General features: G+C 47.3%; 1 pseudogene; it reads left to right on the top strand.

The window, feature by feature from the left end:
* Positions 1-5188: 5188 nt before the first annotated feature.
* On the top strand, positions 5189-12450 carry LOC119921400 (annotated as a pseudogene).
* Positions 12451-18146: the final 5696 nt, after the last annotated feature.

The following is an 18146-nucleotide window of genomic DNA, read 5'->3' as shown; positions in this document are numbered from 1 at the left end:
GTGGCCTCATCATCCCGGTGATGGCAACAGTGTCCAGGTCTGCCAGGTGGGAAGTGGAGCCAAGACCCCTGTCCCTGAAAGCCAGGGGCCAGGGAGGGGGCTGGGAGAAGGGCATGTCTCTGGGGGAGGTGCAGACCCCCATTGGAGTGTGGGTCCTCATCTCGATCCTCCATAGGCTCTTCCTCTCTGTTATACGTTACTGACCACATTTAGGAGAGAAACCAACAGCCACATGCATGTGCTGAGTGCTCTAGTCTGGGTGTGAGCAGCTGCTCTTCTTCACTTGAAATGCCTAGCCTTCCATGTACAGGTTGGAACACCCACCAAGCAGGCTCAGTTGAAGTCACAGAACACCCAAGGATGGGTAGTCTGGGGTTCTAAATGCAGGAAACTTCAACCCTACACCAATCTATCAACCAATCATATGTATTGACGGCTTACTGTGTGCAGAGCACTGTACTAAGCACTTGGGAGAGTAAAGCCCAGCAATATGACAAAAATACTCCCTGTCCACAATGACCTTACAATCTAGTTGAGGAGACAGACAATAATATAAATAGATAATAATAATGATGATGATGATGATGGTATTTGTTCAGCGCTTACTATGTGCAAAGCACTGTTCTAAGACACACATTCTGGCCACCCTTGCTTTCAGATCACTGACAGAGAAGGGAAAGGCTTCCAAGCGTGGGATGGTTCCGGTCACAATGACCTGTTTTCTACAAAAGCCACCTGGCTCACCTGATTTTGTGTCCACATTATCATTATCATCATCAATGCTATTTATTGAGTGTTTACTATGTGCAAAATACCGTACTGAACCCTTGTGAGAATACAATACAACGGAGTTAAAACCAATAGTGTGCAATGCTTTTTCTTCTGCAAGGGATGGAGAAAGGACAGGGAGGGCCAGAGGTCGTTGGAGGTCAGCAGCTTGAGCCATGCAGCAGGAATCAGGGACTGGTGTGTCAGAGACTGGGTACCCAGGGGAACTCTGTTCTAGTGGTACCTGCTGGCCACAGTGTGACAAATAATGCCTGGGCTGGGTTTCCATAGCGTTTTTGTCTATCATCCGGGATGCAATCTGAAGGGGGTAATGCTGGTGGTGACTTCTCCGAGTTTCGGGTATTGCCCTGGGTGTTTCTTAGCAAAAATCCAACAGGTCTCCCCTGGTCCCTACCAGGCCCAATAACAACCTGCCCAAACCAAGATGTTTCACCACCAAAACTGGTGAAGGTCACCAAGCCAAACTTATTCACTTTAAATTTAACCTTTCCTGCCCTAAAACTGCCCTCTCCTCTGCCAGGCAAAACAGTGTTTCTTCCCTTATTGACAACCATGCACATCACCCACATCAGCTGTTCCGGACATTTAACTCCCTCCTCAAGCCCCCTGTTCCTCCCCCTCCTCCATCTCTCACCCCCAATGATCTGGCCACCTACTTCATTAGGAAAATTCACACCATCAGGTCTGAGTTCCCCAAAGGCACTGCTCCCCTTTCTCCATCCCCCCACTCTCAACCTCCTCCGCTACCTTCCCATACTTTCTGGTAGTTTCTTCAGAGGAGATCTCCTTCCTCCTCTCAAGTGTCACTCCCGCCACCTGTGCTTCAGACCCCATTCCCTCTCATCTTATAAAAACTCTCACCCCTTCCTTCCTCCCCTCCTTAACTTCCATCCTCAACCACTCACTCTCCATCGGCTTCCTCCCCTCTGCCTTCAAACATGCCCAATTCTCCCCATCCTAAAAAAACCCACTCTTGACCCCACTGCTTCTTCCAGTTATTGCCCTATCTCCCTCCTACCCTTCCTTTCCAAACTCCTAGAGCAAGTCGTCTAAACTCGATGCCTCGAATTGCTCAACTCCAAAGCTCTCCTGGATGCCCTCGAGTCTAGCTTCAGTCCCCTCCATTCTACTGAACTGCCCTATCAAACGTCCCCAATGACCAATGATGCATACAGTTCTAGTTCCTCCTTCTTTTAATGATCATCGGTGTGAACCATATTTGAGAGATCCTTAGTGACCCTTGGTGATGCTATGTGGGAACTCTCAAGGGGAAGATACTCCTTTGGGTGATGAAAAGAGTAGGTCTCTGGAGGACTCTTCCAAGAATGAACAATTAGTTCCTGAGATGACCAAGCAGTCTCTCCTAGACCATTGGATGCAGGCTGTATGTACTATCTTGCTGGCATCACCTTTCCTGTAGCAGTGGGCCATGTACACAGTGGACCATTGGCCGACTAGTAAAAGTTACTCTCCTTAATATCATCTTAACGGTTAGGGATGTACCATCTAACATCCCTAATTTTCCTTCTAAGTCATCCAGTAAGACAAGAATCTAAGACGGACCATTCCTGGGTGAGATATTGAGAAGTAGTGTGGCCTAGTGGATAGAGTATGGACCTGGGAGTCACAAGGGCCTGGGTTCTAATCCCGGCTCCACTACCTGTCTGCTGCGTGACACTGGGCAAGTAACTTCACTTCCCTGTGCCTTCCCTGTAAACTGGGGATCGACTGAGAGCGCCATGTGGGACACAGACTGCGTCCTGTAGTAATGAAGATGGTGGTATTTGTTAAGCACTTACTATGTGCCAAGCACTGTTCTAAGCCCTGTGGGGGATACAAGGTAATCAGGGTGTTCCGCGTGGGGCTCACAGTCTTAATCTCCAATTTAGAGATGAGGGAACTGAGGAACAGAGAAGTTAAGTGACTTGCCTAAGGTCACACAGCTGACAAGTGCTGGATCCCTGATTAGAACCCATGAACTCTGACTCCCAAGCCTATGCTTTTTCCATTGAGCCATGCTGCTTAGTGCAGTGCCCCTGGCACATATTAAGTGCATAACAGATACCATCAAAATTCGTCCATTCACCTGGGTTGAGTGAAGTAGATGGCTGGAGTACCAGATGAGATCAGGGATGCCAAATTTACATCTTGAGAAGCAGCTTGGCCTAGTAGATAGAGAACGGCCCTAGGAGTCACTAGGACCTGAGTTCTAGTCTCAGCTCTGCCACTTCTCTGCCCTGTGACCTTGGGCAAGTCATTGAACTTCTCCATGCCTCACTTACCTCATCTGTAAAATGGGAATTATGACTCTGAGCCCCATGTGGGACATGGACTGTGTCAACCCGATTGCCATGCATCTACCCCTGGGATTAGTACAGTGTCTGGCAAATAGTAAGAACTTAACAAATACCATTTCAAAAAAAGCGTCAGGGGCAAAGCAAGGTGAGGATTTGCAGGGGAAGTGGGATAGGACAGGTCTTGGGAGTGATAGGATGTCTTTGAAGACCTAGCTAGGCAAGGGCCATCACAGGTGAAGACTGCAAAGTTAAGACTGCTGGATATTAGGATTGCTCCAGAAGAACGGCTGACCCTCAGGACTGTGGGGATGGAGAAAGTTGGGGTATGATCAGCATGGATCAGCCAAGGTCGACCAGAACCTCCCAATGGAGTTCCATGGCTCCAATCACCTAGAATCTCTCCCAACCAACTAGATCTTCTTCATATCCCCTGACACGGATTTCAGCCTGCAGTGTTTAAACCTGGGAAATGCCAAGGCTTAACGGTGGATTCAGGGATGGGGAAGAGTTTACTGCCTGGACCTTGAAGGGGTAAATTAGGTGGGGTTTCCTGCCAGAACAGGGAGAAGTGTGGGGATGTTTACCCGTCATCAAGGGTTTCTAGAGGATTTAAAAGGAGAAATTACATCATAACAGCCATTTTCACTATTGTATAAGTGTTATTGTTGAGTACCTACCTCATACTAAGCCCTGGTATTTACCCACTGGTATTTATTGAACATTTGTGTGTAGAACACTGTACTAAGCTCCTGGGAAAGCACAGCAGAAGAGGGTAGGCAGGCATAATCTCTGCCCTCAAGAAAAATACAAGACACGGACTCAATTCTCTGGACCCTGACCCCACTAAGGGAAGAGGGACTCATAGAAAAAAAGAAAAACAGGAAATTATAATTCAAAATACGAGCCATTTGAAAATTTAATTGCCCAAACTATTAACATTAAAAACGAATAGCTAAAACAGCACTTGGAGGGGGTAATTATCAAGATTCTCTCCTCTCCAATCAAGAGTACTAGAGTACAAATGCCTGCAGTCTTTCCCAGTGTTTCCTAGGTGGTTATGGGCTTTGCTTTCATACTGTGGGGGGAGAGGAAGAAGACTGCCCTGACCAGCCAGCGGCCCATCACATACCGGAGCTTCCCTCTTATGGAGACCCCGGCCGCACGGATGACCCACCCTCCACTCATGAAAGATATCAGACTTCACTCCTGTAATTGTTGATGGGTGGAGGGAAGACTACTCTACCCAGTAGACTACCCCCTGCAGACGCCACACCCCTCATTCTTATGGGAACTCTAGACACGAGGAAGACAAAAAAGACTGGGAGCGAGGAGTGGGCTGAGCCTTGCAAATACTGGTGTGATGGGCTTAAAAGGCAAGCAAAAATAAACTTATAAGAAGGCATAAGAAATGAGTTGGGGGGCATTTCCTAAGGGTAGGGTGCAGAACAGCTGCAAGCACCATAAAGTCCATCAACGGGACCCAGAAATATTCTTTTAACACCAAAATGAGCAAGGCACAATTTTTCTCCTTAGTCATGAATACGCTTGGCCTGAGAATTGGGATGAGATTCCATGGAGAAAGTTCAGGAGAGAGTAATGATGATGGAGAAATGTCAGGGAATGGGGGTGTCTGATGAAACTGGGATTCATCAATCCGGTGAGGAGAAGCCTGAAGGGCCACTGATGATGGGCTCCGAGTCTCTGATGAGGTGTTCCATGGAGAATGAAGAGTAGCCGGACCGGGAGAGCCCAGTGCTATGCCTGGGAGTGGGGCGGGAATAGAATCCACTGCACCTTGTGCCAACACACACATGGGCCCGGGAAGGGTGAACCCAGGACCCCAAGAAGGCTGGAGAGTGTGAGCAGGAGAATCTCAGATGAACAAATACTCCAGCCAGAAACCAGGCCTCCCAATCACATTTCCAATAAAGCTGGGGAGATGTCAGAAAGCGAGCAGCAGGGGTCTCTCCACTGCTTACCCTGCCCCACCCCGGCACACACGCATTAAACAGCTTAAAACCTAGACTGAGTCTGAACCAGGATGCGATTGCTCCACCATCCCATTCTCCTGCCACATCTCCCCCAGCAGATCCTCCAGGCCCATGGAGAGGGGAAACCAAACTGGCATCTCAGAATTCCTCCTCCTGGGACTGTCCAACTTGGCAGAGCAGCGGCAGCTCCTCTTCGTGCTGTTCCTCTGGTTGTACCTCCTTGGGGTTCTGGGGAGCCTGCTCATCGTCCTGGCAGTCAGCTCTGACCCACACATGCACACCCCCATGTAATTCTTCCTCACCAACCTCTCCCTGGCTGACATCTGCTTTTTTTACTCTATTTATTTATTTATTTATTTTATTTGTACATATCTATTCTATTTATTTTATCTTGTTAGTATGTTTGGTTTTGTTCTCTGTCTCCCCCTTTTAGACTGTGAGCCCACTGTTGGGTAGGGACTGTCTCTATATGTTGCCAATTTGTACTTCCCAAGCGCTTAGTACAGTGCTCTGCACATAGTAAGCGCTCAATAAATACGATTGATGATGATGATGATGATGTCCACCACGGTCCCCAACATGCTGGTCAACATTCAGACCCACGACAAATCCATATCCTACGCTGGCTGCCTGGCACAAATGTACTTCTTCCTTCTGTTTGGAACTCTGGACCACTTTCTCCTCACAGGGATGGCATATGATCGTTACGAGGCCATGTCACCCCCTCCACTACACCACCATCATGAGCCCACGGCTCTGTGCCCTGGTGGTTGCTGGATCCTGGATCTTCAGTTCCCTCCATGCCCTGACACACACCCTGTTGGTGGTTCGTTTATCCTTCTGTACCAATTGGGAAATTCTTCACTTCTTCTGTGAACCTTACCAGATCCTAAAGCTTTCCTGTTCAAGCATTTTCATCAATGAAGTAATCGTGTTTGTCTCTGCAGTAGTGATTGGGGTAGGTCCAATCACCGGCCTTCTGTTCTCTTATGTTCGCATCATCTCGACCATATTGAGAATCCCATCTGCAGGGGGTAGGCGGAAAGCTTTCAGCACTTGTGCTTCTCACCTGTCTGTGGTCTCCTTATTCTACAGCACCTCTTGGGACCTACCTTTGTCCAACATCTACCCAAACATTCAGTAAGGGCTCGATAACGTCTGTGCTGTACACAGTGGTCATCCCCACAATGAATCCCTTCATCTACAGCCTGAGGAACAAGAACATGAAAATGGCCCTGAGCAACGCATTCAACAGGAAAAGTGTCTTCTCTCGAGGACTCTGACATGCTGATTCACCTGAAGCTTATTTTTCTGAGAAAGTATAGCCAGTTATCGAAGATCACATACTTTTTGTCATGTACAATTTGGTTTTGTTTGTTTTTTGTAGGAGAGGGTCAAACTCTCACATTCCGAGTGAGAGTTTACCATCCTCCTTTATGGTCCCCAATATTCTGTTGACCAGAGAAGCAGTGTGGCCTAGTGGAAAGATCAGGGACATGGGAGTCTGAGAAACTGGGCTCTTATCCCAGCTCACCACTTGTGTGCTGTGTGACTTTGGACAAGTCACTTAACTTTTCTGTGCTTCAGGTCCTAATCTGTAAAATGGGGATTGAGTACCTCTTCCCCCTCCTACTGAGGCTGTGAGTCCTACGTGAGACCTAATCATCTTATATCTGCCTCAGCCCTTAGTACAATGCTTAGCACATAACCTATGCCATTATTAATAGGGAAGCAGCATGGCCTGGTGGACCTAGTATGGGCCTGGGGGTTGGAAGACCAGGGTTCTAATCCTGCTTCTGACACTTCTCTGCTGTGTGACCATGGACAAGTCACTTCACTTTTCTGGGCCTCATTTACCTCATCTATGAAATGGAGATTAGGATTGTGAGTCCCTTGTACGATGGGGATTGTGTCCATCCCAATCATCTTCTATCTACCCCACACTTAGTACAGTGCCTGACGCATGGTAAGCACTTAAATACCACTTAAAAAAGAAAATCTCCTGGGACATTTCCCTAAGCAAAGCCCAGTAGGGAGACAAGGCACTGAGAGTTTGTGTGTCTCTCGCACGGAGCTGGGGGAGCCATAAACTGTGGGGCCTGAGGGACCAGAGACTCCTGCAAATAGTCCTGCCATAAGCCCCACTCACACCACCACTGCGCCTGTGGTTGAGGACGCAGCACTTCTGCTTGGAGCTCCACAGCCCCCCGTCCCTCTTCCCCCTCAGCTACACTGTTCCAGGACGAGTTCTTCAACACAAGGCCCAGCAACTGAAAGGACAAAGGAGGCGGACGGTGCAGGCACCCTTGATTGCCCGACTGACCCCAAGACGACCTGCACAGGTAGGGAACGACCCCCCCATCCCAGCACACAGGAGCACCCATGCCTCTTCCCAAGTCACGATGGGAGAACTTTAGCCTTCACTCTGATCCAATATTGAGGCTACAAGTACATCCCAGCCCCCTTCCCCAGGGGGTCCGCAGGAGTCTAAAAGCCACAATATCGGGGCATTCTGAAAGTGAGATATGACCTCCCTACTCAAATCAAACTTACAACAGCACTTAGAACAGTGCTCAGCCCTTAGGATAGCACTTCGTTCATAGTAAGCGCTTAACAAATGCCATTATTAATTATTAATAATTAATTAATCAAACGAGCACTCTTCCTCTCTTCAAGGCCCTACTGTGAGCTCACCTCCTCCAGGTTGCCTTCCCAGACTGAGCCCCCCTTTTCCTCTGCTCCTCCTCCCCTCCCCACCGCCCCTACTCCATCCCTCTGCTCTACCCCCTTCCCCTCCCCACAGCACTTGTCTATATTTGTACAAAATTATTACTTTATTTATTTTATTAATAATAATAATACTAAATATTATCTATAGTTCTATTTATCTATATTGATGGTATTGATGGCTGTCTACTTTTTTTGGTTTGTTGTCTGTCTCCTGCTTTCAGGCTGTGAGCCCATTGTTGGGTAGGGATTCTCTCTATCTATTGCCGAATTTACTTTCCAAATGCTTAGTACAGTACTCTGCATACACTAAGTGCTCAATAAATCTGATTGAATGAATGAATCATTACTATTTTCACCGACCCTTTCAGGGAACAGGAGACTATCTGTCTCATTCTATAGCCATTACTGAAGACACTATACCCCAAGATCTCAGTGCATAACAGGTCCTCTTTATTAAAACATCCCACTGGATCCCACATAATAAGGTGCACCGTCCCGGTACAAAGAGACACACACTTTTGCAGCAACTAGTTGTGCCTTTTATATTCTAAAGCACCCCCTCTAAATGTCTTCCCAGTTGCTGCCCTGCACACACAGGAAGTCCCTCCCTCCTTTTAATGAATACTGGAGGGGAAATTTCTACTTTCTGGTGATTCCTCCAGTCTTAGTTCTTCCTTCTTTTGATGATCATAGGTTTGAACCATTTTTGAGAGATCCTTAGTTAGCCTTGCAGATAGTCTGCGGGAACCCTCAGAGGGAAGTTCCTCCTTTGGGTGATGCAAAGATTGGGTCTCTGGAGAACTCTTCCAAGAATGAACAATTAGTTCCCGAGATGACCAAGCAGTCTGTCCAAGACCATCCGATGCAGGCTGTATACACTATCTTGCTGGTATCACTTATCCTGCAGCTTGTGGGCCCTATACCCAATGGACCACTGGCCAACTGGTAACAGTTACTCTCCTTAATATCATGTAAATGGTTAGGGATAACATCTAATATCCCTAATTTACCCTCTAAGTCATCCAATAAGACAAGAATCTAAGACCGACAATTCCTGGGCGAGATCTTGAGAAGCAGTGTGGCCTAGTGGACAGAGCATGGACCTGGGAGTCAGAAGGACTGGGTTCTATTCCCAGCTCCTGCCACTTGTCTGCTGTATGACATTGGCCAAGTCCCTTCACTTCCCTGTGCCTTCCCTGTAAAATGGGGATTGACTGAGAGTGCCACGTGAGACATGGACTGCGTCCAATCTGATTAACGTGGATCTATTGCAGTGACGATGATGATGATGGTATTTGTTCAGCGCTTACTATGTGCTAAGCACTGTTCTAAGCGCTGGGGCATACAAGGCAATGAGGCTGTACCACGTGGAGCTCACATTCTTAATGCCCATTTTACAGATGAGGGAACTGAGGCGCGGAGAAGTTAAGGAACTTGCCCAAAGTCACACAGCTGGCAAGTGGCAGAACCTTGATTAGAACCCATGACCGCTGACAGCCAAGCCCGTGCTTTTTCCATTGAGCCACGCTGCTTAGTACAGTGCGTCTGGCACATATTAAGTGTATAACAGATACCATAAAAAATGGCCCATCCACCTGGGTTGAGGGAAGTAGATGGCTGGTGTCCCAGATGAGATCATGGATGACAAACTTTTATCTAAAGAAGGAGCTTGGACCCATGGAGAGAACTGGAGCCTGGGAGTAAAAAGGACCTGGGTTCTAGTCCCAGCTCTGCAACTTGTCTGCCCTGTGACATTGGTTAAGTCATTGAACTTCTCCGTACCTCACTTACCTTGTCTGTAAAATGTGAACTATGACTGTGAGCCCCATGTGGGACATGGAAAGTGTCAACCTGATTGCCATGCATCTACCCCATGGCTCAGTACAGTGCCTGGAAAATAGTAAGAACTTAAGTACCACTTTTAAAAAAAGAGTCAAGGGCAAAGCAGAACCACCTAACACAGTTTCATGGCTCCAATGACCTAGAATCCCACTGAGCCAACTAGAACTACTTCATACTCCCTGACACGGATTTCAACCTGCAGTGTTTAAACCCGGGAAATGCCTAGGCTTAACTATGGATTCAGGGATGGGGGAGAGTTTACTTCCTGGACTTTGGAGGGGTTAATTAGTTGGATTTTCCTGCTAGAACAGGGAGAAGAGAGGGATATGTTTACCTGTCATCAAGGGTTTCTAGAGGATTTAAAAGCAGCAATCACATCATAACAGCCATTTTCAGGATTCTATTAGTGTTATTCTTGAGCACTTACCTCATACTAAGCCTTGTTATTTAATCACTGGTATTTATTGAACAATTGTGTGTAGAGCACTGTACTAAGCTCCTGGGAAAGCACAACAGAAGAACGTAGGCAGGCATAATCTCTGCCTTCAAGAAAAATACAAGACACGGTCCCAGTTCTCTAGACCCTGACCCCACTAGGTAAGGGAAGAGAGACCCACAGGAGAAAAAGAACAACAGTACATTACAATCCAAAATAAGAGCTATTACACGATTTAATTCCCCAAATTATCAAAATTTAATAAATAGCTAAAGCAGCACTTGGGGGCAGGGGGATTTACCAAGATTCTCTCCTCTCCAGTCAAGAGTACTACAGTACAAATGCCTGCAGTCTTTCCCAGGGTTTCCTAGGTGGTATGGGCTTTATTTTCATCCTGCTGGGGAGAGGAAGAAGACTCACCTGGCCGGCCAGCGGCTCATCACAGACCGGAACTTCCCTCTATTGGGGACCCCGGCCGCATGGATGGCCCACCCTCCACTCTTGGTAGAGATCTGGTTCACTCCTCAAATTGTTGGGTGGGTTTTGAGGAGACTACTCTAGCCATTGGACCACCACCTACAGATGCCAGAACCCTCATTCTGATGGGAAGTCCAGAAATGTGGAACACAAACAAGACTGGGAGCAAGGGCTGGAACTGAGCATGGCAGAAACAAGTATGAGGGGCTTAAAAAGAAAGCAAAAATAAACTTATTAAGAAGGAATAAGGAAGGAGTTCGGGACATTTCCTAAGGGTAGGGTGCAGGGCAGCTGCAAGCACTGTAAAGTTCATCAACAGGACCCAGCAATATTCGTTTGCAACCAAAATGAGCAAGGCACAATTTTTCTCCTTAGTACTGAGTAGGCTTAACCGGAGAAGTGGAATGAGATTCCATGGAGAAGGCTCCGGAGGGAGCAGTGATGATGGAGAAATGTCTGGGAATGGGGTGTCTGAAGAAACTGGGATTGTTGATTCAGGTGAGGAGAAGGCTGAGGGGCCACTGATGATGGGCTCCGAGTCTCTGATGGGGTATTCCATGGAGAATGAGGAGCTGCTGGACTGAGAGCCCAATTCTGTTCCTGGGGATGAGGCAGAAATTGAACCCGCCTCACCTAGTGTTGACATACACCCAAGCCCGGGAATGGTTGACACAGGACCCCAAGAAGGGTGGAGAGTGTGAGCAGGAGAATCAAAGATGAACAAATACTCCGGCCAGAACCCATCCCTCCCAGCCACATTTCCAATAAAGCGAGGAAATGTATGAAATAGAGTAGCAGAGATCTCTCCACTGTTTACCCTGCCCTGCCCTGGCAAAAACACATTAAACTGCATAAAGTCCAGACTGAGTCTGAACCAGGATGTGATTGCTCCTCCATCCCATTCTTCTGCCACATCTCCCCCAGCAGATCCTCCGGCCGAATGGACAGGGAAAACCAAACTGGCATCTCAGAATTCCTCCTCCTGGGACTGTCTGACCGGGCGGAGCAGCGGCAGCTCCTCTTCATGCTGTTCCTCTGGATGTACCTGCTCGGGGTCCTGGGGAGCCTGCTCATCATCCTGGCCATCAGATCTGACCCGCACCTGCACAAGCCCATGTACTTCTTCCTCACCAACCTCTCCTTGGCCGACGTCTGTTTCCTGTCCACCACAGTCCCCAAGATGCTGGTCAACATTCAGACCCACAGTAAATTCATATCCTATGCTGCGTGCCTGGCGCAAATGTATTTCTTCATTCTGTTCGCAACTCTGGACCACTTTCTCCTCACTGGAATGGCTTATGACCGCTATGTGGCTATATGCCACCCACTCAACTACACCACCATCATGGGCCCACGGCTCTGTGTCCTGATGGTAGCTGGGTCCTGGATTATCAGTAGTCTCCATGCTCTGACACATACTTTAATGGTGCTTCGAATATCCTTCTGTGCAGACAATAAAATCCATCACTTCTTCTGTGAACCTATCCAGATCTTCAAACTTTCCTGCACTGATCCACTCATCAATGAAATATTGCTCTTTGTTCTTGCTGTTCTGTTAGGGCTAGGTCCCCTCACAGGACTTCTGTTCTCTTACAATCAGATTTTCTCCACTATTTTAAGAATCCCATCTGCCAGGGGACGGTTTAAAGCCTTCTCCACCTGTGGCTCTCATCTGTCTGTGGTCTCCTTGTTCTACGGCACTTTCTTTGGGGTCTACTTCAGCCCCCGGTCCACCCACAAGGCCAGGAAAGACTCTATAGCATCCGTGATGTACTCAGTGGTGACCCCCATGCTGAACCCTTTCATCTACAGCCTGCGGAACAAGGACATGAAAGGGGCCCTGAGAAAATTCATCAGTAGGAAATATGACTTCTTCCAGAGATTGTAATCCCTTCGTTTTGTTTGTTGGCAACTCCTTCCCCTCTCATCTGCTGGTTGTCAGTGTCCCACAGGTTCTGTTCTGGGTGCCTATTTAGCACATTCTGCACTTACTCGTTAGAGGCATCTATGTATTCATGTGGTTTCATTTACCACCTGGATCAATGAATAAATCTATCATCGGTATTTATTGAGCACATACTCTGTGCAGGGACCTGTACGCTGGGTAGAGTACAATACGACAGAGTTCGTGGACACATTCTCTGCCCACAGCAAGTTTGCAGTCGAGAGGGGAAGACAGATCTTTATATACATAAAATGATTATGGATATGTATGTACGTGCTGCAGGGTTGAGGGTGAGGTCAATATCATGCTCCCATAGGTAACAAACCCAAGTGCACAGATGACCCAGAAGAGAGAGGGAGTCAAGGAAAAGAAGGCTTAATCAGGGAAGGCTTCTATGAGGATGACTCCCAGTTCTATCTCTCTAACCTTGACCACCCACCTCTGACTTACAGGCCCATGGTTTTTCCCCGAAGCCATGCTGTCTCCCCCAAGTAGCATTCTAATCTTGGTTCTATTCTTGGGTTCCAATCCCACATTTGCTCTTAGCCCTAAAACAGCTCCACTTGAATGTCCTACCTGCACCTCAAGTTCAACGTGTTCAAAACTGAAAGCCTCACCTTCCTTTGTAAAGCCCCTCCTTCTCCATCTCCTCCTAATTGTTCTCCTCCAAACGTTCCTCTCTCTGCCACCGACTCCAAGCCTCCTCCCTGTTCTCAGAAGCTGGCTTCTTTGGCATGATCCTTGAATTCCTCATTCTCTTTCAATTCTCACATCATTCTCTTTCTAAATCCTGTCAGGCCTTCTTCCACACTTCCAGAATCCACCCTTTCCTCTCCATCCAGGTTACTCCAAGCCTGCAATCCTAGCCCAGGAAGACTACATAAGGTATCAGCCTCATCACTGCTCTCCCTGCCTCTAGCTCTCCCCATCTCCAGCCCATTCTCTACACTGCTACATGGATCATCCTTTTTCAGGACCACTCAGCACACATCTCCTCTCACCTCAAAAATCTCCAGTGGTTATCCTTCTCCTTCTGCAATAAACGGAAACTCCTTGCCATTAGCTTCAAAGCTCTGCACCATCTCCCTCCATCTTACATGTCATCTCTCTTCTCCGGCTACTCCCCAGCTCACTGAGCCTTCTCAGTAACGTCTGCCACCATACAATGTCCTAAAAAAAGAACTCTCTATCCAGGTTGCAAGGGTCTCGTCAAACACAATGGCTAAAAAAGAGGAACCTCGTGAAGGATTTCTCTGCTCTTTCCCAGTAGCAAATCTCCAGGTGCAGCGGGGTCTGGCATGGTCAGAATCTCCAGTCCAGCACTGGAATCAGTTGGAGTTCAATTGTCTATTGAAAAAACGTGGATTAGGAATGTATAATTGAGGGTGTGTGGGTAACCTTGTAGCTACCCCAGAGTTTAGAACATAATAAACATTTAATAAACACCTCAATTATTGTTGATTGGTTTTCTTAAGAGGTGGAATTTTCAGTTTTATTGGAACAAAGGAACTCAGCTCCCTTTCTGCAAATGTTTTTGGACAAATAAAAAATGGGGCATTTCTAAAACAAATCCCTACCATTGATCTGAACCATGAAAGAAATGGAAAAGGGTAGAATTGTTTTGTAAAAGTGATGCCATGGTGTATTTTTATCCGTAACAACTAAACATTAACATTAGAGTCATTAGAGTCATGATCTGAAAATATTTGCTGCAGTAAGCTACAAGAAATAACCATCATAGGAATTGGAAAGGAGCGGCCTACAGAAGCAGCATGGCTCAGTGGAAAGAGGACGGGCTTGGGAGTCAGAGATCATAGGTTCTAATTCCAGATCCTCCACTTGTCAGCTGTGTGACTTTGGGCAAGTTACTTCACTTCTCTGTGCCTCAGTTACCTCATCTGTAAAATGAGGATTAAGACTGTGAGCCCTATGTGGGACAACCTGATTACCTTGTTTACCCCCAGCGCTTAGAACAGTACTTGGCACATAGTAAATACTTAATAATGCCATCATAATTATTATTACGGGTGCGATTGCAAATTGCAGAATTTGTAGAAAGTGAAAATCTTAAAAATCCATCAGTTAACATTTGTCAAATGGGGAAACAGTGAAAAAGGCTGGAAACTGACAAAAAAGATGAATACTTAGTCAGGTTATGGTTGAAGAGTCATTGTTCATGAAGGGTGGAGATAGCAGCAATACATTGTTGACCAAATCCCACACTACTGGGAGGAGGGGACACACTGCTGGTGGGAGTGTCAAGACAAACAAAAGGAAATGTAAGAAATTCAGACAGAAATCAAAAATGTTCAAATGGGATTTTACTAAATTTATGGATATTATGGATTTATGGAAAGGTGAGGGATAGTAGCCTCCCTCAGGGTCACATCTGGAGAGTTACCAGTAATCTATCAGTTCCAGCTATGGGAGGGAGTGTCAAGCACAGGTGTATCCATTCCATTCCTACTTTGGGCAGTGGCTAGTGAGTGGAAGGCAATCTGCTACAAGTCAAAACTCACCCACACTGGGCAGCAGTGGCATAAGAGAGAGTTGAGGGTGGAGACTAGGGTTTACTGCGCGGAAGGTGGCAATGATAAACAACTTCGGGAATTTTACAAAGAAAACTCTGGAAACACTACCAGAATGATTGCAGATGGAGATGGGGGCCTTCTGGGAGAGATGTGCCCGTGGTGTCGCTATGGGATAGAAATGAATCAAAGGCATAAGACAAGACAAGAGGGATAGTGGAAGGTTCAGGAAAGGATTAGAAAGGATCCATTCATGGAAGGTCATTGGAGGGAGCACTACTGATGATAGAAGGTATATCCCAGGAAAGCCAACAGTGTGCTTCTGAGATACGGGGAGGGAGACACTGTCAGAGAAAGAATTCTGGGACCTGGGCACCATTGTCCTTAAACAGCAATGGCATTGGTCTGATTGTTAGATAAGAATGCCGCCCAAGGCTCACTCTCTCCTGGGCAGAGGTTATAGTGGTAGTGCAGTGAAGGATTCTGAGTAGATTCCTGTCTTCGAGGGGTGAGGAGACTGGTTATGGTTGTCCCTTAGTCTGTGCTGAGAGATTCTCAGGAGTCGGCTTGGGGAATATAATCACTGAGCTTCAGGAACGGCTGTCCAGGGGAGCCCACAAGGTTCATTCCTTCCTTCATTCATTCAATCTTATTTATTGTGCACTTACTGTATGCAGAGCGCTGAACTAAGCGCTTGAAGAGTAAAATTCAGTAATAAATCTGGGATACACCACTTAGCTGTGTGACCCTGGACAAGCCACTTAACTCCTCTGTGCCTCAGTTACCTCATCTGTAAAATGGGGATTAAGATTGTGAGCCCCACGTGGGACAACCTCATCACCTTGTATCCCCCAGTGCTTAGAACAGTGCTTCGCACATAGTAAGTACTTTACGAATACCATAAAATACCCACAGCAGGCTTACAGTTGAGAAAGGAATAATGATATTTGTTAAGTGCTTACTATGTGCCAAGCACTGTTCTAAGCACTAGGGGAGATACAAGGTAATCAGGTAGTCCCACCTGGGGCTCACAGTCTTAATCTCCATTTACAGATGAGGCAACTGAGGCACAACAGACGTTAACTAGCCCAAAGTCGCACATCTGATAAGCAGCAGAGGCAGAAATAAGATCCATGACCTCTTTCCACTAAGTCCGTGCTCTTCTAAGCTTCTAGTCTTCTAGTCCCCCCTCTAGACTGTGAGCCCACTGTTGGGTAGGGACTGTCTTTATATGTTGCCAACTTGTACTTCCCAAGCGCTTAGTACAGTGCTCTGCACACAGTAAGGGCTTAATTAATACGATTGATTGATTGATTGATTTCCACTAAGCCATGCTAAACTGTCCCCAGTAAGATCATATTGATCTCCAGATATCTCCCTCAGCAGAACCAGGAGGGGCCAGGACAGAAACCAGAAGCTGAGTGTTCATTCACATCTAACAAGGAGCTCAGGGAGCCATGGAGTGTGAGTCCCAAGGGCCCAGAGGCTCTTGTAAATAATCCTGCCATGAGTCCCTTTCCCATCTGCACTGCCACCATGAGTGAGGATGCAGCATTCCTGCCTGGGACCCTGAATTTCTTGCATTCCTCTTCCCACACAGCCACATCAATTGTTCTAGGAGGAATTCCTCACCACAAGGGTCATCCCCCGAGGGTACAGAGGAGTTAGATGGTGTATGAAAAGTACATTGCCCAACCGACCTCAAGATAACCTGCACAGGTAAGGTACGTTCCCCCCGAGCCAGCCCATGGGAACACCCGCACCTGTTACCCACCCCTGACAGGAGAACTTCAGCCTTCACGCTACTCCGATACTGGGACTAAAGCATGGCTCGACCCACTTCCTTGATGGTAAGGCACAGGATTGGGGCATCCTGAGAGTGGGATCAGTGGCCTCATCATCCCGGTGATGGCAACAGTGGCCAGGTCTGCCAGGTGGGAATTGGAGCCATGACCCCTGTCCCTGACGGTCAGGGGCTGGGGAGGGGGCTGGGAGAAGGGCATGTCTCTGGGGGAGGTGCAGACCCCCATTAACTTTCCACTGGAGTGTGGGTCCTCGTCTCGATCCACCACAGGCTCTTCCTCTCTGTTATACATTACTGACCACATTGAAGAGAGAAACCAACAGTCACATGCATGGGCTAGGTGCTCTAGTCTGGGTGTGAGCAGCTGCTGTTCTTCACTTGAAATGCCTAGCCTTCCATGTTCAGGTTGGAACACCTTTCGAGCATGCTCGAAGTCACAGAACACCCGGGGACTTGTAGTCTGGGGTTCTAAATGCAGGAAACTTCAACCCTACACCAGTCTATCAACCCATCATATTTATTGACCACTTACTGTGTGCCGAGCACCGTACTAAGCACTTGGGAGAATAAAGCCCAGCAATATGACAGAAATACTCCCTGTCCACAGTGATCTTACATCCTAGTTGGGGAGACAGACAATAATATAAATAGATAATAATAACGATGATGATGATGGTATTTGTTCAGCACTTACTATGTGCAAAGCACTGTTCTAAGATACACAGTCCGGCCACCCTTGCTTTCAGATCACTGACAGAGAAGGGAAAGGCTTCCAACTGCGGGATGGTTCCAGTAACAATGACCTGTTTTCTACAAAAGCCACCTGGCTCACCTGATCTTGTGTGCACATTATCATTATCATGATCAATGGTATTTATTGAGTGTTTACTATGTGCAAAATACTGTACTGAACACTTGTGAGAATACAATGGATTTAGCAAAACAAACCAATAGTGTGCAGTGTTTCTTCTTCTGCAAGGGATGAAGAAAGGACAGGGAAGGCCAGAGGTCGTTGGAGGTCAGCAGCTTGAGCCATGCAGCAGGAATCAGGGAACAGTGTGTCAGAGACTGGGTACCCAGGGGAACTCTGTTCTAGTGGTACCTGCTGGCCACAGTGTGACAAATAATGCCTGGGCTGGGTTTCCATAGTGTTTTTGTCTGTCATCCTGGATGCCATCTGAAGTGGGTAATGCTGGTGGTGACTTCTCCGAGTTTCGGGTATTGCCCTGGGTGTTTCTTAGCTAAAATCCAACAGGTCTCCCCTGGTCCCTACCAGGCCTAATAACAACCTGCCCAAACCAGGATGT

This window comes from Tachyglossus aculeatus (assembly GCF_015852505.1).
Source record: "Tachyglossus aculeatus isolate mTacAcu1 chromosome 12 unlocalized genomic scaffold, mTacAcu1.pri SUPER_6_unloc_2, whole genome shotgun sequence".
Taxonomy (NCBI): Eukaryota; Metazoa; Chordata; class Mammalia; order Monotremata; family Tachyglossidae; genus Tachyglossus; species Tachyglossus aculeatus.
Note: the sequence above shows the minus strand (reverse complement) of the source record. Positions and strands in the feature narration are given on the sequence as shown.